This window comes from Coenobita brevimanus, unplaced genomic scaffold (genome assembly GCF_032717465.1).
Source record: "Coenobita brevimanus isolate Jiangsu-jjx unplaced genomic scaffold, ASM3271746v2 jjx.HiC_scaffold_3696, whole genome shotgun sequence".
In the NCBI taxonomy this organism is placed as follows: Eukaryota; Metazoa; Arthropoda; class Malacostraca; order Decapoda; family Coenobitidae; genus Coenobita; species Coenobita brevimanus.
Window position 1 is genome coordinate 191,025 of NW_027644746.1, and position 27,475 is coordinate 218,499.

The following is a 27,475-nucleotide window of genomic DNA, read 5'->3' on the forward strand; positions in this document are numbered from 1 at the left end:
GGTGCTACACCCACCGTAGTGGTGGAGGGATGCAAGTAAACAATTCAGAGGAGCACTGACCATTGAATAGGGATCGAAAAGAGATAAAGATGCAACAGTGCAGCGAAGAGACAGAGGTTGAAGAAAGCCAGCAAGGGGAGGAGAGTTAATGAGACGAAAAGCCTTTGACTCCACCTTTTGGAGAAGAGCTGTATGTGGGGAGCCTCCCCACACATGAGAGTTGTAATCTACACAGGGGCGAATAAAACCCGTGTATAAAGTCAACAACTGTGCAGGGGTTTAGAAGGCATGTAATAGGCTTAGCACACCTAATCACTTGGAAGCGGATTTTATAAGAGGTAATATGATCTTTCCAAGATAAATCCCATGAGAATGAAACCCCAAGTATGTTAAAAGATGATGCAGGATTGGGTTGGATATTGTTAAAAACTAGAGGATACTCCTGCGAGAAATTTTGTCGAGTCGAAAAATGTAAGAACTGAGTTTTGATGCATTAAAATCAACAAGATTACTTTTACCAGACTCAGGGATATAAGCCAAGTCAAATATTAGGTGTGCCATTGCCTCATCCCTTGTTTGTTGAAGCAACTGCTGAGATGGACGCTCCGGGAAGCGAGTGGAAAGGTGAAGAGTGGGGTCATCAGCACATGAGTGGACAGTGTTAGAGGTACAGCTTATAAGGTCATTGACGAATAGAAGGAAGAGGGGTTGGTGATAGGACAGAGCCCTGAGGAACACCATTGTTGATAGCTCTTGGAGAAGAATAGTGGCTGCCTACCACAGCAGCTATGGAACGACCAGAAAGGAAGCTAGAGACGAAGGCATATATATATATATATATATATATATATATATATATATATATATATATATATATATATAAAACTTTGTTGATGATTCATAGTTATTTAATGAAGGCTTAAGTTTGTGAATGTACAAAGACTCCAAAATTCGCAGTTCCATTCTGTCATTACTACTATGTAAAATACTGAAATTATCCATATCCCAAGTATGGCCCATATCGAAACAGTGGTTCCTAATCTCTGACAAAGTTGGGTTAGACAGTGGCAAAGATGTTCCATGAGACAAGCCTTTGTGCTCACACACACGAATTTTGAGGTTCCGAATTGAACTCCCAATATATCTAGCTGTACAGCTAGAACAGGCATATAAATATACTATGTTTGAGCACAGTGGCTTTGGGATATTATCTTTACAGTACATCGAAAAAACGAACCTACAGTAAAAGGATTTACAAATACAAATCTGAATGAGATTTGAGGATAGACACACTTGAGTATTTTCAAAAGCTGGTTCCTAATATTATAACTGACATGACCATAAAAGGGAAACTTAATATAATGTATGTCCTTAGTTGCAATTGCTGCCTTCCTAGAACCACATAGTTTCTGGTTTAAAAAATCTTTTACCATCCTAGGAAATAACATAGTAGGGTGATTATTATTGAAGAATTTACTCAGGAAATCAATTTCATCATGAAAAGATGTCAAAAAAAAAAATAAATAAATAAATAAATAAAGTTCATAGCATCTATGAAGTAAAGTCCGTACTGAATTCAGCTTATATATGTTAGGTACAAATTATAAGAAATTCAGACCCAAACCAGTGAATGGTTCCTTCCTGTAAACAGAAGTACTTATGTAACTACCACAATTGGTTAGCTGAATATCTAAGAAAGAGAGCAAGTCATTATTCTCAGTTTCAACAGTGAACTTCATATTAGAATGCTTGGAATTCAGGTAGTCTAGAAACTTTTATCGTAGGTATGTTGATGATTGTTTTTTTATTGTTCAAAGAATCTGATCATGTTGTAAAGTTTCTAGACTACCTGAATTCCAAGCATTCTAATATGAAGTTCACTGTTGAAACTGAGAATAATAACTTGCTCTCTTTCTTAGATATTCAGCTAACCAATTGTGGTAGTTACTTAGGTACTTCTGTTTACAGGAAGGAACCATTCACTGGTTTGGGTCTGAGTTTCTTATCATTTGTACCTAACATATACAAGCTGAATTCAGTACGGACTTTACTTCATAGATGCTATGCACTTAGTTTAAATTGGACATTTTTTCATGATGAAATTGATTTCCTGAGTAAATTCTTCAATAATAATTCCCCTACTATGTTATTTCCTAGGATGGTAAAAGATTTTTTAAACCAGACACTATGTGGTTCTAGGAAGGCAGCAATTGCAGCTAAAGACATACATTATATTAAGTTTCCCTTTTATGGTCATGTCAGTTATAATATTAGGAACCAGCTTTTGAAAATACTCAAGTGTGTCTATCCTCAAATCTCATTCAGATTTGTATTTGTAAATCCTTTTACTGTAGGTTCATTTTTTCGATGTAAAGATAATATCCCAAAGCCACTGTGCTCAAACATAGTATATTTATATGCCTGTTCTAGCTGTACAGCTAGATATATTGGGAGTTCAATTCGGAACCTCAAAATTCGTGTGTGTGAGCACAGAGGCTTGTCTCATAGAACATCTCTGCCACTGTCTAACCCAACTTTGTCAGAGATCAGGAACCACTGTTTCGATATGGGCCATACTTGTGATGTGGATAATTTCAGTATTTTGCATAGTAGTAATATCAGAATGGAACTGCGAATTTTGGAGTCTTTGTACATTCACAAACTTAAGCCTTCATTAAATAACTATGAATCATCAACAAAGTTGTATATCTTAAGATTATAATGTAGGATTGGGTATATATATATATATATATATATACACCCAATCCTACATTGCCCCATGAGGAGCGTAGGAGCCCGGGGCTAAGCAGTTGGTCCCGACATTTAAGATGAGAGTGACCAGCCTCACTCATCCCCGAGTGGCATTACATGAGCAATTAACCCCAACCATCCCTTGGATATAAACCTTCACCGGCTCAATCCTATAGGAGTGCATTAATTACCCACTGAACCACCAGGCACCAAAATTTGGTTAAATAGCTACCACCCAGCGTAGTAAATGGTTTCCTGGTGCACAGGAAACCATTTGGCTTGTCAGTCAGTGTAGAGTCACCCACAGGCTGAAGGAAGTGGAAAGAATGAAGGAAAGAAAGACAGAAGAGGGAGTGTAAAGTCACCCGTAGGCAGAAGGACAAGGAAAGAATGAAGGAAAGAAAGACAGAAGAGAATGGAAGGAAAGAAGGATGGAGAGGTTAGGGCAGACACCCGAGAGCAGCACTACATCAAGTGAGTGGATGATGAGCGCCCCCACCTACCACAATATATATATATATATATATATATATATATATATATATATATATATATATATATATATATATATATATATATATATATATATATATATATATATATATATATGTTCGGAACATATATATATATATATATATATATATATATATATATATATATATCATTCCAATATCCGACGTAATAGAGCCATAGGCAGGTCCGGATAGTGGTCCTGTCCGGATATTGGGCCCCAGCTTATGGACTTGTACTTATGGACCCTAAATCAGAGAAACACCTATACAACTCCCTCTGGACATGCATAGCACCTATTTAAGACCCAAATCACACCAATAAGGCACATAAATGACTGAAATAAATGCAAAAGAACCATAAAATGAGGGTTTAGAAGTAGGTTCATACATATTAAACATTCTGGTGACTGGCTCCTGGACTGGTACTTATGGACCCTAACCTAGCCTAACTCAGAAAAACACCTTCCTACTCACATGCATAGCTCCTAACACCCTATTCACACCAATAAAGGATATTAAAGAGTGAAATGAGGTAAGTATGGTATGGAAAAAAGTACAGTATGAAACATTCTGCCTACTTACAGCAAGTCCATGGCCACCTCGATGAATAACCGCCTCCTCTCAGACTCTGACAGTAAGGATTTCCTGAAGCACTTCCAGTACACTGTTCATAATGTCTTGCACTGAACTTAGTCAGTCGCATACAGAAGTCCGTTCTCTTCACAGTGCGCACTCTTGTCTAACTAATGCTCCATTGTAACTTACTAAGTGTTGCACTCTGCACTTTAACTTTTCCCATTCTTCTAATAATTTTCTAAAGCAAAAACAAACAAGTCTATTTACATTAAATTTTGTTCCAAATTAGTCTTTTCTCTCACAACTGTAAATCCTTAACACAGCACACTGTTTTTTTCACTGCACAACACTGTAAATTCCCGTGTGGTCTAGTGGAGAAGTTCTTGCTGTTTATTCACTGTCAGAGTCCGAGAGTATCACTGGCAAGTGACCTAGGGGTGCATCGCTGGGTTGTGGTGTTGGCGTACCCACTGCAGACGACTCTGAAGACAGCCGCAAACTCACGTCGAGCGGTGACTCCACTGTGGCTGATGTGCTGGGCTGTGGCTCGGAGCATGAGGGCCTGTCTTGGGGAGGCAATGGAGTGGAGCCAGGGCTGGGCACAGCAGGGGTCACCGGCCTGAAAAAACTGTCAGTGGTTGATTGACGCAATGACCGACGATTCTGACGATTGATGATGCGCTGCCTGAAAGCACACACTTCCTCCACAAGTCCCAAGGGCCCCATCTCCCTGTCACAGTCCGGGTGTTCCAGGTAGTCTAGGACGAACTCTAGATGTTCCCGGAGTGCGCTCAGCTTGGGGATGGCTGGAGTAGTGTCCTGCTGAGAGGAGTCCGCATGATCGTCGCCTTCCTCGTCGGAATCTTCAAGCTCGGTACTGACACCTGCAACTGAAGATGTGATCTCGATATCAGACAATGTCTGATACCCAGGATTGCCCTCGTCGTCATCCAACCACTCACGAACATCGTCCACATCAACATCGTCGCCGTGCGTACATAGCCGTGCATGGAAGTCATCCACGTCAAACCCTAGAAAATCATACTCCACATCCGTTCCGAGAAGCTGACGAGACCAACCATTTTCCAGAGTCTTCACAGGGACTTCCTTCCATGCACTAGCCCAGTTGTACAGCGCAGACTTGATGTTGTAGCGGCGAAGGTTTTCCAAAGTCCGCTGGCCTCGTGTGTCCCGTCCCTCCCTGCGCTCGTCCTCGTCCTCGAGAACAACCATCACCTCTTCCAGGAACTTCCCTCGGGGTAGGCACTTTGTTGCCACGATCACTCCTTGGTCCATTGGTTGGATGAGAGCAGTCGTATTAGGTGGCAGAAACATGCACCTAATCCGGCCATTCTCAGCCACCAAGTCCTTGTTGCACGGGTGGGCAGGTGCATTGTCGAGGAGGAGGGCCTTTACCTGGTCGCGCGGGATTCCCAGTGTCTTCATCTGGTAATTGATGACCTCCTTGACGAAGTGGCGGTGGAACCAGTCTTTGAAGATCACGGCTGTAAACCATGCCTTCAAAGAATGGTACCAGACGACAGGAAGGACATCCATCACCCCACGAAGACACCGAGGCTGCTTTGCATGGCCAACAACAACGGGCTTAAGCCGGTGCATGCCGTTAGCATTGGCACAACACAAAGCTGATATCTGTTCCTTGGAGAGCTTGCAGCCAGGTACACGCTTCTCCGTCTCCTCGGCTAGAGTGTTCGTCGGCAGCGAGTGATAGAATAGACCAGTTTCGTCTGCATTGTAGACTTGACCGAGAGTGAGGCCCTCCCTGTCGAACAAGCCCTTCACCTTGTGCCGAAACTCGTCAACTCCATCCTCGTTAGGGTCCAAAGCTTCGCCATGAGCTTTACGGTTGGTAAGGCCCTGCCGTAACTTGAACGCAAAGAGCCAACCCTCGGATGCCTTGAAATCTAGGGTGTCGTGAAGCCTGGCGAACTTCTCAGCAGCAGCCTTCAGCTCCGTTCCACGTACCATCACACCAGCAGCACGTTGCTGTCGATACCAAATCAACGTGGAGCGGTCGATTTCAGCAAACTTGGGAGTAAACATCACCTTCCTCTCCACGTTGCGTTTGCTTCTCGACGAGAAGTCAGCCATGTACTGCATGAGTTTGTCTCGGGATCTCTTAATATCGAACAAAGTAGATCGGGCCAGGTTGAACTCGCGGAGGATGCGGGAAGAAGACCACCCCGCATCTACTTTCTCCAATATCTCCTGTTTCTTCTCCAGACTCAACACCACATTCTTCCTTTTCTCAGATGGCGGGGCCATCATCGCACACACTAAGAGGAGGCCCGAGAGCAGCAAGAGTGCCTGCAGCAGGGGTAAGGCACCACCACAAAAGCAATCACGTGGGCAGCCATAACGACGAGCGTGCACTCGCGGCGAGAGACAGGCGGAAAGTTGGGAGGATGCGGCGGCGCTTTATCGGACGTCGGAGGAATGACGCGCCACAACAATTCTCTCCCTCGCCGCGCGTGGCAAGTTCAAATTACAGGCGTTTTTTTTTTTTTTTTTTTTTTTTTTTTTTTTTTTTCCCCCGGACCATTTTGGGAATACAGTAATGGATCCCGGGACGATTATGTCCGGTTAGTGGGGATGTTCAGATAATGGGCGTCCAGATATTAGAGTGATTACATATATATATATATATATATATATATATATATATATATATATATATATATTATATATATATACCCTGGGGGTAGGGGGGGTTTCAAGAATACTCCCCCAGTATCCCTGCTTGTCGTACGAGGCGACTAAAAGGGTTGGTGGTGGGTTAGTGCCCCACCCCGTAAAAAGAACTAAATAAAAAAGCAATTAAAGCGCCTCGGACTCGGACGGACCATACGTTGAGCGACTAAGGAATGGACAAAGGACATTCTTAGGGTGGGGACAGTGGAATGTGAGGAAGGAGTCAATGATGAAGTGAAAGAGAGAGATTGTTCAGGTGCTTGAGGATGCAAAAGTGGATATATGTGGATTGACTGAAACTAAATGGTAAGGTGAAAGGGTGAGAGAATGGGAATATGGTTTAGGTATATGTGCGGGAGTCAATGAAAATGAGAGGGCAAGAGAGGGAGTATGTCTGATGATAAGCAAGAAGTGGAAGGAGAATATAAGAGAGTATGGAACAGTGGGTGCAAGGATTGTATGGGTGAGGATGAAAGTAGATATACAAGCGTGGGCGATTGTATGTGTGTATGCCTCGACAGAGGATCGAGTGGCAAGAGTGATAGATGAGTTTTGGGTGAGTGTAGAAGCATGTATGGACAAGTTTGAGAGGAGCGAGCGAGTTCTGTTGATTGGAGACATGAATGGCAAAGTTGGGAATGTACAAGCGGATGGAGTGGTTGGTCAGTGGGGTGTGCCAGCTGACATAGATTGGAATGGAAGTGCTTTGGTGGACATCTGTGCTTGTAAGGGGTTGGTAATAGCCAACACCTACTTTCGGCATAAGTTGATCCACCGGTATACATGGAGAGTAATGAGGATGGATGGATGGTGAACTTGTTGAATGAAAGGCAATGATAGACTACGTGTGTGTGGATGAGCAAATGAGAAGACAAGTGTTGGATGCAAGAATGTGGAGAGGGTGGGGGAATGGAGTCTTGGACCATCACTTAGTGATGGCCAAGATAGAACTGCAAAGAAAGTGGTTGAGGAGACGAAGGGGAAGACAGGAGGAAGCAACTCTTGTGAGAAGAGTGGGAGAAGCTGCAAGACAGTGAGAAACACAGAGCATAAGAGCATAGTGGAAGAAAGATTGGGAAGGTATATGCTAGAGCAGATGGAAGGGGTGGAAGATATATCATGGCAAGATATTCACGGAAGAGATAGGCGCAGCGTGTGGGAGACGGTTTGTAGGAGGGAGGGAGGAGATGCAAGGGTGTGCAAGGGACAGCATGGTGGAATGATGAGGTGGAGCAGACTTTGGAACAAAAGAAGAAGGCATATAGTGAATGGTTGAGCGCAGAGGTAGAGGAGAAGATGAGAGAGAAGAGAGAGGTATATGTGAGCAGGGGAAGGGAGGTTAAGAGACTATGAAGGAGGAGAGTAAAAGAAAAGTGGATGAAAAGTTTGGGAGGAATCTGAGTGTGAAATGGAGGGAGAGTGCAAGAAATTGTTTTGGAAGGAGGTAAAGAAAGTAAGGCAGTGTGAAAAGGGGAAAATAGTAGGGGAGTGAAAGATAGGAATAATAGATTGTTGGTGGAGAAGAGAGAGAAACTTGAGGAGGTGGAAGGAGCACTTTGAGGATTTGTTGAATGTAGAGAGTAGAGCAGTGCAGTATAAGTGGTTGGGGAATGGCTGGGAGAAGAAGAGATGAGAGAGGAGGGAGGAAGAGATCAGTAGGGCGGAAGTAGTGGGAAGCGATGAAGAAGATTAAGTTGGGAAAAGGCCCCAGGAATTGATGGAGTGTGTGGTGAAAATGCTTAGGTATGGGGGGTGAGATTGTTGTGGAGTGGATAAGTGGAAGTTGTGTAGATTGGCTTGGGAAGAGGGGAAGGGTTCCAGAGGACTGGAAATCAGGTATAATTGTTCCTTTATACAAAGGAAAAAAAGGGAGAGAGAAGTATGTGGTAACCATGTAGAGGTATTTGCCTACTTTGAGTGTGACTGGTAAAATATATGGTAGAATACTCATTGATAGGGTTAGGCATATGACAGAGGAGCTAGTTGGAGAAGAACAAGGGGGATTTAGGAAGGGAAAAGGGTGTGGAGATCAGATATTTGTTCTAAGATGTTTAGTGGAGAAGTATCTAGAGAAGGGAAGGAACGTGTATGCTGCCTTCATGGACTTGGAGAAAGCTTATGACAGAATAGATAGGCAAGGTATGTGGAAGGAATTAAGAATATATGGAGTGGAGGGGAAATTGTTGAGTGCTGTGAAGAGTATGTACGAGGGAGCTAGGCTACGAAAGTAGTGGATGGTGAGCTGAGTGAGTTTCGATCTCATGTGGATGGGTGAGCTGAGTGAGTTCTTTGATCTCAGTGTGGGATTGAAACAGGGTTGTGTGGATGTCTCCATGGCTGTTTAATATATACATGGATGGGGTTGTAAAAGGGAGGTGCAGGGTAGGGCAGTGGGATGTTGGGGGTGGCTCTAATGAATGAGGGTGAGATCTGGAAGCTTCCCTGGTGTTGCTTGTTTGCTGATGATACAGTACTGTTGAGTGAAGATGAATGGGAGTTGCAAGGTTTGGTGAATGAATTTGGGACAGTGTGTAGGAGGAGGAGGAATCCGAAAGTTAATGTCAAATAAAAGTAAAGTTAAGTGGTGTTTGAGGGGAATGAAGTCACAGAGTGTGCAGTGAGGTTGGATGGTGAGGATATGGAGAATGTGAGTGTATTCAAGTACTTGGGTAGTGTGATGAGTAAGGATGGAACTTTGGGGGATGAAATGCGTGAAAAGGTACAGCAGGGGAAGGAAGGTTGTTGGTACACTGAAAGCAGTGATGAGAAATAGGGAGGTAGTATGGTATGGGGTTAAGAAGTCACTGCATGATAGTATTGTGATCCCTACCCCCTGACGTATGGAAGCAGGCATGGACTTTGCAAGAGGGGAACAAGTCAAGAGCAGAGCAGGTGGAAATGAGTTACCTGGAGAGGAACATGTGGAGTGACGTGGAGGGACAGGTTGATTGGCGGAATGAAGAAGTGAAGAGGCAGCTGTGGGGTAGATGTGGATGTGGTTGAGAAGATTAGGAGAAATACACTTGAGGTGGTGGTTTGGACATGTGAAGAGAATGGAAGAAGACTGACTAAGAGGGTGACTATGAGGTGAGGTGGAGGGAGGGAGTATGGGAGAGGTAGACCAAGGATGGAGGGTGGAGGGATGGAGGTTGAGAGGTATATGACCAAGGGAGGGTTGGGGGGAGTGTAGTCAAATGGGAGGGATGACAGAGTTGACTGGAGGCGTTTTGTCTGTGGTCACCTCTTTGGTGGGATTAGGGCGTCGTGAGTTGGAGTGTAGTCATAGATGGTGAGTGACAGAGTGACTTGGAAGGCGTTATATGTATGTAGCCACCCTTTGCGGAAACAGAGAGCGTTGCTTACACCTTCTGCGCGACATATATATATGACACGATATTGAATGTACACACAAAACCAAGCCTCCTCCATCGTGATACACCCTTCTGCGCAATATAAAATGACACACGAATAGCTAGGTATCCATTGCTGATAACAGCCCACTCCTCTACCTGGTATCCTGCGTGTGTCACCCACTTGTCAGGCTTACCAACCCTAGCGAGACAGCCAGGTTGTCCATCAGTATGCTTCTCCCATGCATCGAACCCCCTTCTACCTCGTCCTATTTGACAACTCCCTGCTACTCTCAGGCTATACCAACCTAGCAGACAGCCAGGTTGTTCAGTATGAAATCATCATCGATACCCCCTGTAACGATATATATATGATGTGTGTACATATATATATACATTATATATATATATATATATATATGCACATATATTATATATATATTATATAATATATATGTATATATATATATATATATATATATATATATATATATATATATATATATATATATATATATACAGTATATATATATATATCAATCAGTCAATCAATCATTTCCCATGTTTATTTTACCCTATAATACCTATGTGTACCCTCAATGAACTCTCTCATCAATATTTGTCTCTTGCCATCTCTATATATATATATATATAGGTCCCATATATATATATATATGTATATATTTATCATATATATATATATATATATATATATATATATATATATATATATATATATGTATTTACATATATGTACATATATGTATTTATATATGTACATATATATATACAGTAATCACTCCAATATCCGACGTAATAGAGCCATAGGTAGGTCCGGATATTGGTATCTGTCGGATGTGGGCCCCAGCTATATGGACTTGTACTATATGGACCCTAACTCAGAGAAACACCTATACAACTCCCTCTGGACATGCATAGCACCTATATATAAGACCCAAATCACACCAATAAGGCACATAAATGACTGATATATATATATGCAAAAGAAACGACATATATATAGGGTATATAGAAGTAGGTTCATACAATAATAAACATTCTGGTGACTGGCTCAATCAATCATTTCCTTATGGAACCCCTAACCTAGCCTAACTCACAGGGCCAAAATGACACTCTCTCCACCAATATTTGTCATCTTGCCATCTCCTCCTAACAGGGTCCCAATTCACACCAATAAGGACATTTCCAGTGCTTCTTTTTCAGTATAGTACCTCAATCTTTATATCAGTATGAAACATATACAGTATGTCCGGATAGTGGGGATATATGTTCGGATATATATAGTTAGGCGTCCCGGATATATATAGTGATATACTATATATATATATATTATATATATATGTACAGGTATATATTATATATATATATATATATATATTTTTATGTGACCGACTCTGGGCATAGGCTTCACAGCCTGATTTGGCAAGTACCAGTGAGTCCTCATACGTACCGCACACTCCTCTACATGTCACCACTTCGGCGCTTAACACCCATCGTCCAAACTGGCGCTACATGCTACCCATACGTCCATATAGGACTGATGTATTGGTATTAGCGGGGCTAGGGCTTTTTACGACATGACAGCGGGTCTTCTGGTAGATAAGAACTGATTTTTTTTTTTTTTTTTTTTTTTAAACGAAACTCTGATGTATTCCTGACTCGCCCCCCGCCTCAGCAGGATTTGAATCCACGCCAATTGGCCGATCCCGACCTCAGCCACCGCCTCCCTATATATATATATATATATATATCCATATATATATATTATATACTGTATTATATATATAGTATATATATATATATATATATATATTATATTGTATTATATATATATATATATATATATAAACTGCTCCCTGCCTCAGCGGATATTTGAACCCGGGTCCATCAGGACTGTGACCAACTCTCTACCGATATATATGCCTATATACTATATATATATATATATATATATATATATATATATATATTATATATATATATATATATATATATATATATGGGGAGGCGGTGGCTCAATCAGGTAGAGGAGGTTATCCTGCAGTCCTGGCGACGGACCCGGAGTTCTCCGCTGAGGCTGAGGAGGCAGTTTATATATGTATTATCATATATATATATATATATATATTATATATGTATTATATATATATATATATTATATATGTATTATATATAGTATATATAGTATATGATATTATATATATATATTATATATTATATATATATATATATTATATATGGTATTATATATATATATATATATATATATATATTATATATATTTATATATATATATATATATATAGTATATATATATATATGTATTATATATATATATATTATATATATGATATATATATATATATATTATATATATTATATATATATATATATATATATATATATATATATATATATATATATATATATATATTATATATATATATATATATATATTATATATATTAATATATTTTATATATACTGTACATATATATATATATATATATATATATATATATATATTATATATATATATATATATATATATATATATATATATATATATATACATATATATATATATATATATATATATATATATATATATATATATATATACATATATATATATTACATATACATATATGTATATATATATATATATATATATATATATAATATATATATATATATATATGTAGGCCTTTACTGATAAATATATAGGTATATAGATTGATATGTAGATATTTTTCTTTGTCTTAATACATCTATCTATATATCTATCCGTTATTGTGTGTATGATTAATATTTCAATGAAATAAAAGAAGATCACGTGGCACCTTCCAATGCCAATGGCTGGAAAAGCGACTTTCTGCATCATATTGTACACTTACTCCCTGCGGCTGTAAGTATCACTGTCCTCTGGCAACAAGAATGTGTCTCAGTTTTATACGTCATTTTCCATCCTGAGGTCCTTGTCTCACTGATGCTGAAATCGGATACTGCGGTTGGAATCGGATACTGTGGTTGGAATCGGATACTGTGGTTGGATCGGACACTGGGATTGGAATCGGACATCTAGGAATCGGTATTTTTTAACACCTGCTTCATTAGCAATTTATTGAGCACATACATAAGCGTAAAGCAAGGAAATCAGTCATATCTCCCTCCACAATGCAATACACAACGGTTGCCTCAAATCCTGTTTCCACCTCTAGCTACTGAGCACAGTGGAATAAATGAGATCCTAGTAAAAGATACCGGGCCCGAGAACGCTTATCTACTGCACGAGAGTCATAAAGCAGATAACCACCATAAATCCCTTCTGTCTTCCCAACACAACTGCCGACTGCAGTTCAATATCATTAAACATTCTGAAGATTTCCCCAAAGTTGGTCATGTTCCAAAACTCTGATATGTTCCAGCTTTTGGGGAGAGCTGCACTGCGGCTTTCGACTGAAGATTCACTGTACAAATAGCAACTTGTTGGTGTGGTAATGAGAGGCCATCAACACGACTAATACAGCTGTGATTATTAGCGCCTGTCATGTCTGTGGTGCTGGTTTCGAACGTCTTCACGCAGTGAGGATATAATGGGCGGATTCGCTTTCTGGTTATGCGCAAACGTCCCTCATTCCTTTCCTCCATGATACCCGAAAGGAGGATGGTGGAGTGTAGAAGGGCAATTTCGGCCTGCAGTTATCCGCGTTGTTGTCCATATAAACCTGAGGCCACGGCAGCAACAACAACAAATGCTTCTACGATGTCTAATAAGTAATGGCATGTAGTACAGCAGGGAAGAAGGGAAGAAAGGTTGCTGGTTCCTTAAAAGCAGTGATAAGAAACAGGGAAGTGAGCATGGAAGTAAAAAAAGCTACATTATTGCATTGTGATAACAATCCTAACGTACGTGAAAGTGAAGCTTGGACATTGTTGGAAGGACACAAGTCAAGAGTGAGAGCAGTGGAAATGAGTTATTTGCAGGAGCCTGTGGAGTCACGTGGAGAGACAGGCTGACGAATGAGGATATAAAGGAGCGTTGTGGTGTGTGGATGTGGATGTGATAGGGAAGCGTTGTGAGGAACATATCTGAGGTGGTGTGGCCATGTGGATATGATGGAGGGTGAAAAGATTGACGAAGATAGTGTTTGTGTGTGAGGTGGTGGGTGGATGAGGGAGTGGGGAGACTGAGGATGAGATGGAGGGATGGGGAGGAGGGGTGGCATATGGAGAGGGGGGTGTGAGTTGGGAGCAGGGCAGTGAAATGGCGGGGGACAGGGCGACTTGGAGGCGATTTGTTTGTGGCCACCCCAAACGGGATTGAGGCGTCTGGCAATAGATAGATAGATGTAGTATTTTAATGCTAAACTGCCAGCACCATATTTGTGTTAAGATAATCAATCTCTGTTAGGAATGCTATGAAGAAATTAAAAGCAAGGTTGACACCTAAGTCTCAGCAATCAGGTTGACACATTTGCCTCAGCAAATATTTTTTTCTGAAATTCTTGTGATTGTTTTCCTTAAAAAGTGTTCACGACCTTGTCATCTATAATGCTGACCATATTGGAAAGTGTTTACTTGAATTTCATTGTTTGTGTCTGCGTCAGAGGCTTCATCATGAAACTGGCAGTAACTCCGCACGGGTGTCTTGCAGGCAGGTGTCTTCAATGAAAACTGGGTCAGAGGCGGGTCTATTGTTGCCTTCACCCAACTCCCCACCCCAGCAGGCTCCAGCTACCGGTTCACACGATCACTGAGTGGGGGTAAAGGCAGCAGGTCAGATCCAAGCAGCTTCTATCTGTGTTGGTGCCACTCCCACTTCTCTGATGTATCCAGACTGCAGTAGCTCTGACCTTGATATCCGGATCTGCGGTCGTAGGAATTGTTGGTGCACTGCTGTCTCGTGGCTCAACCATAGCTATTCTTCACATGGCTAGTTAAGGGGATTTTGAGACCACGATCCACAGAATTAGTGATAATACCGTTACTGGCTTTCCTGTTGATGCTGTATTTTTGTACTGTGTTTTGACGCCGGACAATCACCACGAATCGGGCAACCATTAGCACTACTTGGTGCCGGTGGTGCGAATGGTTTCCGTGGATCAGTAAAAGTGTTAAGATTTGGAGTTTTGCTCTGCCTGACTGTGTGGTGCCATAGTCACTCTTCAAGCTATTAGTATACTTGGAACCCAGCAGACTACTCGCCCTTGGCTAGTTGAGTAATTAGTATGATATCAGCATGTGCGAAGTTATACTCCTCTGTGGGCTGTTTCCGTAAAAATTTATACTTCTTGTAGCGATGCCTCTGACACTACAAATAGCCAGGCCTCCCAGCACAACACCCAGCAAACATAGACACATAAGCAGTAGGGCCAACACAGGGAATCACCGCTATTCTCACCCAGGATGAATACATGCTCCACCACTCGTTGCCTGCAAGACATTAAAATAACTGATAAGCATTGTATATATTTAGGTTCTCGGTCCATGGTATTTGAGGTTTGTTCACTGCTTTATATGTATGAGAATCACGTGAGCTGCTCGAAGTCAGGTCTTGAATCTGTTATGTGGTTCTACGGTTATTTCCTTGGTCAGTTTCCTACACCTGTCCACTGCATTGAAACCTACTTCCCTAGCTCAAGAAAGCCTTTATAACCTAGAAGGGCTTTAAGTTTGCTCACCTACATCATTGATAACTTATTCAGTTGGCGCAACGAACTCTACGTGATCGTGAGTGGAGACGGAGAAGCTACTGCGACCAGACGGTTTCGATGGCTCTCACATACGACCCCTTCCGAGTGGGATTCACCGGTTCTGCACTTCCAGCGATTGCCTGGAGTCTGTAAGCGGCGACCCTGTTCTGGACAGATTTGAAGCTGCTCATGAACTACGTTTCTCCATCATTTCATTTTGTATGACATCTTGATTTGCAAAGCATACTCTGGAAGCGTTCTAAGCAATGTGGCAACGTTCTAGATAGAGTCTAATTATGTATAAGGTGCAGCTTTCAGGTAATATTGCAAGACAATACGGTATGTAAATTATTTGAATGTGCACCAGTGAGAATTTAGAAAATCACAAATCCAAGTAAAAACATACGGTAATGGCAGAAATGTTTGGTTTGAAACATTGAGTAGGCCCAGGCAGATTTCCTACCACCTCTACTCTAAATGACATATTGCGTATATTGCCTGTGACACCATAATGTTTTACGGCACTTTTTACTGTGCAACTGTGTCAGCATTAACAATTTTACTATAATGACATGCTGTATTCATCCTGTGGAGAGAGAGAGGGAGAGGGAGACAGACACAGACAGAGACGGACAGACAGAGAAATTATTCAAAGGAAACTCTGATGAGTTCCATTATTGCATGTGGGAACTTCTTCCCTAACTACGGTAGTGCTGTATAGCAGCGGGAAGAAAATGAAAACAAAAAATTGCAATTAATGTGGACTGATGCTAAAGTGATAATACGCAAGAGATTATTAATTTATGGTAGTTTTAGAAACCGCTAAGGAAAACAAGTGTCAGTTCTCTTGTGAAAACGACATTATGGTTTCATGTTGGGGACTGATGTGGCTGGGCTATATACAGTACGTGCCAACTCTGATACTGAGCGGATAATTTGGCACCATTTTTATAGTTTTGTGTGTGTGTGTGTGTGTGTGTAATTCACCGGGTCGGTCAGGATCACTTGATGGTCGTGATCGTCAGCTTTTACCCTCCCGGAAGGGAGCTGAGAGCTCTTATAGTCCGATCTAAGGGCAAGGTGTGTGTGTGTGTGTCTGTGGGGGGGGGGGCTAGTTTCACAGTCCATTCCCAAGCACCAAACAGTCCTCTTACGCGCCACACACCTTCACATGTAACCACTTCTGTGCTAACACCCATCATGCCAACTGAATACAAGCTCGGGCTGTCTCATTCAGGACTGGTGTGTTTGTACTGACGAGCGTGTCACCGCAGCATGCTGCAGGAATGCGTGGAAGATCAGTGCTTTCTGCTTCACTAGAATTTCAAATCAAACTCTTCCCTGTTCCACCTCGGTTTGAACCCACGTCCACTAAACAACAGGCTACTTCACTTACCACTCCGCCACGCCTGCCCTTCACTCCAAGACCTCTACGAAATTTGTATCTTGCTACCCTCAGACGATTTTACTTAGCTGAGGGAGAGAAATCAGGTTGTAATGACAGGCAATATAGACTGCATCAAACCAAGCCCTCAGATGATTTCGCCAAAGATAACAACCTCGTCTTTAGAGTTGCAGTTATATAAAAATTACGTCACTGGGCTGAAGGGGCTAAGCATGTTGAAGTTTGGGCACCTGACATCTTATTATCCTCATGTATGCTACTGACTGGAAGTATGTCGATACAGGAATGACAAACGAGTACACAGGAGATGGTTCAGGTTACCAGTGTAAAATAAATTTGCCTTTGGAAGAGGTGATGCACAAAGCCTCCTGTGCAACTTTGAATGTGATCTGAATCAATCAGGGTGAAGATTATTACAAGTCTATCATTTGTAATAAATTTGGGAGTTAGGGTAGAGTAATACATGCATAGGAGGGGGCAAAGTTCGCAAAATATTTCCACCTCTTCTGCTTCTTACCTACTTCTACTAAATTTCCTAAGCTAAGAGTGGCCATATGTGTTCCAATGTCCAGAGATAATTCATTCAGACACGCTGCGACAGGGAAGAAAGTGACGGACATGCTCAAGTATGAAGGCAGATGCAGTAAAAGAGCAGAGTAGCTTTTATCCTTGACTAGTAGTACTTATTGTTGCTGTAGTTCTATGGTTAATTGGAAGTGTGAAATCAGTGGACTGTAGAATGAAGTTGTCCTTCTGCAGTCCACTATCCCCATTATGGCGGAATAGGGAGGGAGCTGAGTGGGACGCTCGTGTAATCGTGTTCTCCACGCCCCAATTATGAATCACAGCGCCACCACACGAATATGTCCCTCTCCAGCACAGTCCCTGATTCCAATAGTGGAGAACTGTATAATCTAGTTCGTGGAATGTGCCATCACCGTCGTCGTGATAGTTGTAGAAGGAGCTGACTATGGTAACCGGTTACACGAAGCAAATCATAATTGTGTATATGAGTTCTAACTGAGTTGGACGAGTTATTTGGTCTGGAGACGTACGAATAGACGATGAGATTAGCCTATGCAACTTACCATCATCCCTCGTTAAAGGGCGACCCACCCCACGAAACTGATGTCCTGGTTTGCATCACTGTTATACTGCTTTTACTCAAACTTCTGGCACAGATTTTCGCCGTTTCGCACTTTGCCACTTTCATGTAGCTCTAGTAAGAGCAAACTACGACAGCTCCACAACCTTTCCTCAGTATTCTTGACTAGCATCATATTCTATCGTTAATCTATTGTTGGAAACTCGACTACTTGGGTTTACAGACGGCAATCCTAGGCTACATTAAGAAAAAGGGATATAGCCATGTTGTGGACTGACTGGTCAGTACCTAGGAAACCCACTGTGAAACCATACAATTTACCATCTGTAAGGTTTGTGCTGAAAATAAGAATAAATGAGCAGCCTCCGTGGAACATATTATACTTGTCGCATCAGCGTCAATTTGGGAGCAGATGTGGTCAAGGTAGAACCAGAAGCCGGTTTATAGGACTTATAACATCGTCCTACACTGAGTTTGTATGATCGTAAAACCTTCCCGACATTTATCATACTGGCGTGGAATTCCTCAAACGAATTTACGATAGAATCCCTGAATCGTAACGTTTGGGGCACAGCATTGCGGGTAGCACAGTGGTAGCGCGATCAGACTTGTGATCGGGGGATTGTAAGTTCGAGCCTCGCTCGGGCTGCCGTGCCGGAGGGGTAGCTCTTCCCGTAGTTTAGCGGGGCTATATAGTCCAATACAGGGCTTGGCTCGGGGGAACTCCATTTCTCCCATTTTTCTCCCTGTCGTGTAACGTAGATTTGTTATTGCAGGAAGAACTAGAGATACCGGATGTTCAGTACTCTCCTTTTCCCCATCCTTCCTCATAGGCTAAATATATTTTTATGGTTAATTTACTCCTGTAACCATTATTTTTGCATTGTGGATACAAATGGTTGACTCTGCTCTCTCCTCTTCCTCTCTTTCTTGGGAAAAATTAGTTACACCAGTGAATCGACCAGGCAGGTCACAGTATCCCAGCCCTGGCTTTGCATCATTCGTGTTCAGCAAAGTTGGGGATTAACCGATCGTAGGATACATATGAAGAAAGACATTTCAGAAATCCAGTCCGCAGAGCTCACTTACCATCCGTTGTTGTGTTGTGAGGTGTGACTGATGTAGTGTTCAGTGCTGGGGTTGTGTTGTTCCAGTTGTCATTTCTATCCTCAACCTGAACATCGTCGCTCCATCCGTACACTCTAACCCCTCGAACCCAAGCTAGTGGGGAATGGTGGAACGGGGTGGGGGAGTTTTTGAGACTGTCGGCTAATGCTCCTCCCACGGATGTTGTGTGACGTCGGCTTTTTCCTGGTAAGATAATTTTATATAGAATGCTGTTTTTTACCTTAATATACGGTAGTGAATTAGGTCACAAATTAACATCTATACATATATCATCGTAAACTAGAGATCCTCAGTTTTTTCTTTTGTTACCGCTTATCCTCTTCACCATGTTATCCATCTATAAGTCTTTTCTGCTACAGTACTACTGTTGCAGTAAATCAGCAGCAGCAAAAAATCTACAAAATTTCCAAAACATAATATTCAGAAATCTAATGCTACATCCCGTTCAAAAAGTTCACCCTGTGTTCACCAACACTCCCCTCTTTGACTGTGACGATGTAAGGTAGTTAAATGCAAACATGTGTAAGGGATTGACAGCCATAATATTATATAGTGGGGAACAGAACAAGATGAGAAGCAAGCATACTCTGACCTTTTGAGGAACAATAAGAAATGTTAGTAAGTACAATTCTTGGAAAGGAGTGTCAGTGGATATTTTAAAAGCATGATGGTATTTTATGCATACTAAAAATCATTGAGTAGATATATTTTTCTTTTCTTCAGATAGTAGTATTATAGGTTCTGCTGCAACCTTCAAGTATATATTCAAGTAAGTCTAACCTTCATGTACATGTTCAAGTGAAGTCTAACCTTCAATCTACATGTTTAAGTCTAACCTTCAAGCATATGTTCAAGTTCGACCTTCGCTGTAAGCACATGTTCAAGTGAGTTTAACCTTCTGGCACATGTTCAAGTGAGTCTAACCTTCAAGTACATGTTCATGCGAGTCTAACCTTTCAGCACATGTTCAAGTGAGTTTAACCTTCAAGTGGGCAAGGTGTTCAAGCAAGTCTAACCTTCATACTATATGTTCATGTGTTTCAATCCTTCAAGCATATGTTCAGGTTCTGGCCTTCAAGTACATGTCTAACCTTCAAGTATATGTTCAAGGTAAGTCTAACCTTCTAAGTATATGTTCAAGTAAGTCTAACTCTTCAAGTATATGTTCAAGTAAGTTCAAGTGAGTCTAACCTTCAAGTATATGTTCAAGTAAGTCTAACCTTCAAGTATATGTTCTGCTAAGTCTGACCTTCAAGTATAGTGTCCAAGTAAGTCTAACCTTTCTGGCATATAAGTTCAAGTGAGTCTAACCTTCAAGTATATGTTCACATGAGTCTAACTTTCAAGTATATAAGTTCAAGTGAGTCTAACCTTCAAGTATATGTTCAAGCAAGTCTAACCTTCAAGTATATGTTCAAGTAAGTCTAACCTTCAAGTATAGTGTTCGGCAAGTCTAACTCTTCAAGTATATGTTCAAGTAAATTCAACCTTCAAGTATATGTTCAAGTGGGTTCAAACTTCAAGTATATGTCTAAGCAAGCCCAACCTTCAAGTATATGTTCAAGTCTAACCTTCAAGTATATGTTCAAATCTAACCTTTCAAGTATATGTTCAGGTCTACAACTCTTCAAGCATATGTTCAAGTCTAACCTTCTCAAGTACATGTCTATGTATGTCTAACCTTCAAGTATATGATACAGCCACACAGGGGTCCTGATGGCGGCAGAGAGGAAGCAGTCAGATGCCTGGGTGATCTGAACGCCATCAAAACTGCACACTGAGTCTACACTGTTGGTAAAGGCATACACAGATAGTATAAGGTGGTTGTCATAAATCACTGTAATACACTACTAAAATTGCATTTGTCACCCCGTACAGACAGTATGTTCAAAACGAAATGTATGGGACAACTGTACAGAGGGATCAAACAAATCAAGTTCAGAATACTGTGGACCATAGTTTACTTGCAGCAACAATGTCTCACTGGGCAAAGTGACAATATAATTTAATGTGGTTTTGAGGATTAAGAAACAATGAAAGAGTATGCAGATAGAGTTATTTGTTGAAACAATGAAAAAGCATGTTACATGTAGATTTAACTGTACAGTGATACCAATAACATTTACTTGGATACAAAGACCCTACGTGTAAGAAAATGATGGAAGCGCAGGTGGAGTAAGATCATCTGACAGTTATATCTTCGCTGGTGCAACAGACACTTAAGCTCTCGGTATGCAATTATTGTGATATGGGACATTTGCATAGCAGCCCAATGTATGTTACGGTTGTGAATGAAATGGAAGTGTAGTACAGGTAGTGTGTGTATGACAGGGAAGGCTGGAGGGTTCCGGTGTATTAGAGATATGGGGAGTTAAGGGTGTGTGGGATGGGCGGTAGTGTATGACATGAGTATTCCAGGTGTTTGGAGGGGACGACTTCTGCAGGGAAGCCTTCCTGGATGTCACGATAATTCCAAGCGGCGCTCTTTGGTTAGGCAGTCTAGTGACCCAAAAGACAGCTGTTCACGAAGCCGACAACTGACTTCCAGAATTCAAGTTACTGGAAGGGACCTGGATGATGAGCATGGTTTAGGCAATATTTGAAGCTGATCCAGGACCTAAGACTGTCCTTGATTCAGCAGTGTTCCAGCAGATGGCCTGACAGACAACCAAACATAAGCTTAACTCCGTGAGGGAACATTATTTCAGGTTTAATCACAATGTTCTTTGAGATGAGAATGAGCAGGATAACTAGCGGTAATTACCGTCTCCAGAAGTTTGACGATCCTTGGGGCTGCTACGGACACAGCTAGTTGCGTGTGATACTTTGAATCCGAGGTTCGGGCAAGACGTTAATCCAAGCCAGACAATTGAAGGTTAGAGGGTAGATTGTGCTTCTAGTCCTGTTCCCACGTACTCTGCCTGCACCTGAGAGTCGCTGCCGATGTCTCCTTGTTTTTTTGTTTTTTTCACAGGATGAGATAGATCTGGCACCCTCGGAGTCTGATTGAACTGAATTTCTGAGAGATGATCCGCGCTGAGTCTGGAACCTCCGTGGGAAATAAGTTCTGGGGACAGCTCCTTGATTTCCTCCTGGTCCCTGGGATAGATGAAATTGCGTCCCTTATCTGCACCCTCTTCACAGTCAGAAAGAATGGTCCATGCTTTTTGCTCTGTGATTTATGAATTTACTTGTCGGTTTAAAGTTCTCCATTCAGACTCAACAAGAAGTCATTTCAGACTAACAAATAGTCTGATTGGAGCAGCACGTGTGGTAGATACATAACTTATAACAAAAAGGTTAATCCAGTGGAGAGCACATGACAAAATGCAACGCGCCACAGTGTTGTGTAAAGCTGTGTCTACGAGGATAAATAAGAGACTGAGAAGTGATGGTATCTGTGTTGACAGCCGAGCTGGTGCAGAGAATGTGCAGAAACCAAGAAGCGATGGCAGGAGAGATATTATTCAGTACTTCAGAGAGAGAGAGAGAGAAAAAAGGGGGGGGTTGGGAGGTGAGTAATCGTGGTGGAATTATATAGCAGGGCCTCAGATTCTACAAACTGTCATAGCTAAGTCCGTCGTACATATTCAAACAAAATACATTTTAGACATAACTCTGTTTGTAGGTCCTGGCGTCGACCATTCTGGCAAACTATGGACGACCATAATAAGATGCGCGATGGCATGTTCGAATTGAACCTGTCTTAATGCCGCCTATGACTCTGCTCAGAAGTGTAAAACAATGATGGTCGCACCACAGCAAGCAAAATCCCCAGCTGAGGAATATTTTCCGAAGAAGGGATTGTACTTAATGCGTGAGCTCAGTGATGCTGAGTTTATCAAGAGATGTCAAGTAGACAGGGACGGTATTTTGTATGTCACCAATCTTGTGAGAGACGCCTTATCGAATGACACCAAGAGGAGAAACCCACTCACCCTGGAGCTTAAAAGTCATCATAACACTGCCATATCATGCTACCGGAAAAATGCAAATGTGCAGTTTAGTTAGAAATTAGCAGATATTACCTAAGTTGAACCAAGCAAACCGAACCAATCACATCACATACCCAAATAAAGGCCAGTATTTCAATATACAGTACTTTGTAGGGCTAGCCCCAGCAGGTTAGGTTAATTGCTTTAATGTTCAAAAAATATTAAATAATAAACAAATATAATAAAATAACAATAATGGGATAGGTAAAGTTTAGACTATTTGAAAAAATAATACTTTAGGTTAAGGTTAGTGTAAAAAAATAAAGGAAAAATATTAAATAAACTCAGAAACATTATAGAAACATATAACTAAATCTAACCCAGATGAACTGGTTATTGTCCCATTGCTACCGATAGCAATGAACATTTTCTTCAAATTTCTTTTGGGACTTTAAGAAAATATTTGTAATGTAGGTTAAGTATATTATAATAAATAATATATATGAATAAAAATATATATATATATATATATATATATATATATATATATATATATATATATATATATAGTAATAAAATTTAACCTAACCATGTTTAATTAGCTAATAAAAAAATACTAATATGAAATTAGATGAAATTAATAAGGTAGGTTAAGTTTACACTAGTCAGACAGTGTTTTTGGTTACAATACTTTTCAAGGGAATACGTTTCATGTGCATTTTCTCACAAACGAATTCCTCATTTTTATTCTGTCTAACTTCCCCAAAAGTCGTAATATGAAGTTAAAAACAATTTAAATCCAAGAAAATAATGCCAAGAAACCTATTTTATTCCACAAATCAGGTTGACAACGCGTGAGCGGTGCGTTCTAGCAGCTGATTGTGTTGCTGGATTAGTGAGGTGCCGGCCGACTAATTTACCTTTATTGCAGGAATCGACTGTCATAAATTGTTTTAGCTATGACGGTTAGCTAGGGTCGACCATAAGCACCATGCAGAATACAGGCCCTGGAGCTGTTTATAGAAAAGGATTTTAGCCACTTTCTTCACAATACAAGTCTCCGCTATCAGTTAATTATTATCATGAATCATTTTCTGCTGTCGTATTTTTCACTTTAATATCTAGACTTCGAATGAAGGCCGAGAGAAAAATAACGGTATGAACACAAAAAATGGGTACAAATAAGCAGATCTGCACAGAGTTTAGAAAGTCTTACTAAAACACCCCTAGACTCAGAGCAACATTCTCTAAGCATAACAGGAAACCATGCACCATTTCCCCTACCAGTTCTTCGTGTGTATGGTACGGTAATATCTCTTCGTTCGACGGTGAAACAACATATGACACAATGACCCAGTTAGAGAAGCGTTGAAAAAATAATAAAGAGAATATATATAGACAATGTAATCCTCTATCTTCGTGATCGTAACTTTGGCAAAGCCATCTAAAGTAATAAATTTAACCAACAGATATATTATTAGCACGTTTTTAAATTTGTGAAATACTAGTTACACCAAAGGAGAAGAGGGTTATCACTTCTAGTAAATGATTAACAGGTCGAGCTACAGGAGCATGAGTGTTAAAGAGCAAGTCACCGAAGCCTGAGTGTTAAATAGGCACTCATGGTAGTCTGAGTGTCAAACAGAGCAAGTCACAGAAGCGCTAGGGTGTTGCTGCCGTGTAATAGAGTCATACCTGCCTCTGTGTGTCGATGTACTGCCTGAGTGGTGATGTTGTGGGTTTTGTCTTCTTCCAGCCACTGCCGCTTCACCCTCACCACCTCCCCTTCCCCCTCGCCCTGGATGCAGCGTCCACCACCACCAGATGCACCTCCAGCCGTGTGCGTGGGTCCAGGGACGTTACCTGTACCATTCCAATCCCCTTATCCACTACCATAACCTCCTCCCAAGTCCTGCGTCTCGTAGATTTTACCCGTGTCAAAGAAACCTGTAATCATCACCTTTCTTCATCCTCACCTCTTACTACACCTCATCTACAGCTAAAACCTCCAAGTCTTGCTTCTCACAGATTTTACCTGCAAGCGTCAAAGTAGTTTACTGTCATCACCATTTTTCAGTCTCACCACTTTTTCTTTCCATATAAGTTAAGGAAACAGGATCCAGAAAAACAAGGAAAGGCTGTCGTAGTTCAGTACATTCAAGGATAGATGATTAACTTATACCCCTCGCTGGTGGCTATGTGACAAAGAAAAGAAAGAGACGTGAAAGAATAAAAAAGGAAACTACAGTTCCCTCAGCGTTTGAACATACGAGCCACTCTGACTGGGGTGTTAAAATATTAACCTGAATAATTACGCTACGAACCACTTCCGTACGATGACGTGTTTTATAATTATTTTTATATATAATTATGATTTTATTCAAACCTGAGACTATTTGCAATCGAACTGCTAGACCACCTTACTATTAGAAAAAATTGTATATAAAAAAGTTCAGCGGCATCAAAGTGACGCACATTTAAACACTCAGCTCTTCAAATACATTCAGCTAAAATTAAAAACTATATATACTGTATATATATATATATATATATATATATATATATATATATATATATATATATATATATATCTATATATATATATATATAAAACCAGACGCCTTAATTCCGTAATGGGTGTCCATTAAACAAATTGCCTCCATGTCACCTTGTCCCTGACATTTCGCTGCCCTTTCCCCCAGTTCACACTGTCTCTCATATACTCCTCTATTCCATCTCATCCTCGGTCTCCCCTTCCCTCTCTCCCTCCCCCCTCACTCACACTCTCCTCGTCATTCTCAATATTTCCATCCTCTCCATGTGGGCTGTAAATTAAAAACGCTTTAAGATAGTGTTGATGAAAATAATGATACAACTAAAAACTTTCGTCACAAAAATTGAAGACATTCCTACGACCACTATACAAGTAGATTTAGGGACAGACTCTTTGATCTAGCGCGTTGATTGCTTCACACTACTATATATATACCTGTTTATTTTTCTTTTCACCAGTACATGGCCAAGTAGTTGTTTCCGCGCCAAGATATTTAAAACCATTCAATTCAATTTTATTACTGTGATACTCTATTGAATATAATCACTTAGTACCAGTAAGATTAAAGTAAGAAAAAATGCTTCAACCTCTGGGGTGAACTACACGAAGTAGGGTTTTTTACAAATCGTCTGGTGCAGTAGCAAAGATGTCAAAGTGTAAAAACAGAGTAACCCATCCCCTCCAATGATTCATTATTTACATTTATTTTTGCTGTATCCAGACGATTTGGCCCAGCTTATCTATTGAAGATGAAATAGTTATTGTATCTATTGTAGTGAAACGCGAGTATTCATTGTAGTGAAGTATTACTGTATCTATTGTCGTCAAAAGAGTTATTGTATCTATTGTTGTGAAAGGGTTACTGTGGGTCTATTGCAGTGGAAGGGTTATTAGACCTACAGTGAAGGGTTGTTTGAGGTTGTAACTATCTCCTCCAATTCGGAAAAATCCCTTTCACAGATGAATAAAATCGTCTATTGGTAAAAGAACAAACTTAATGAAAAAAAAAGAAAGTACAGATAAAATTTAATGGATTGAAAGAAGTAAATACCGACTTTACTAGGGTGTGTCTTCTCAGCGTAATTGTAGCGGATAAAGGCACTTTTAAAAGCAGCTTGGCTTACAAGGTGAGTGCTTTAGGATGGAATGACCTCTCTCTCTCTCTCTCTCTCTCTCTCTCTCTCTCTCTCTGCCGACACACACATCGTTTTCGGTACCCTACAGACACTATGATGACAAACTAATTTCTGTTATCCTTATCAATCGCCATGTCTCCTATTATGTTCTGCTAACATTTGTTTTCCTAAACCCACTGGCTACGAACTGCAAACCTTGCAAATTAAATTCTGGCCCACCTCACACGAGTTTATATTATTTACTACGATACAGCTTTTGTAGGGAAGTTAATGTAGATAAAATTCTTACTGTAATAACGGTCCCATTATTCTGTAGAGAGATGCAGTAATTTAGTGTAATAAAAAATTTAGACACAATGAGTGCTTTCTAGTTATGTTGATGTGTTGTTAACAGAAGCGCACCAGATCAGCAACGAGAGGACAACCCCGGATTTGATTTCAGACTGATAACGAAACCTCTGGGCAAGGCGTCGTTACTTTCCTCTGCTAACCCAGAACTGGTGACCTGGATTTGTAAATCAACGGTAAATAAGTTTTTACCTGCATCGCAAGACGCAGGGAACAGAGAAACATGATTATGTGTTGTTCTCGTTC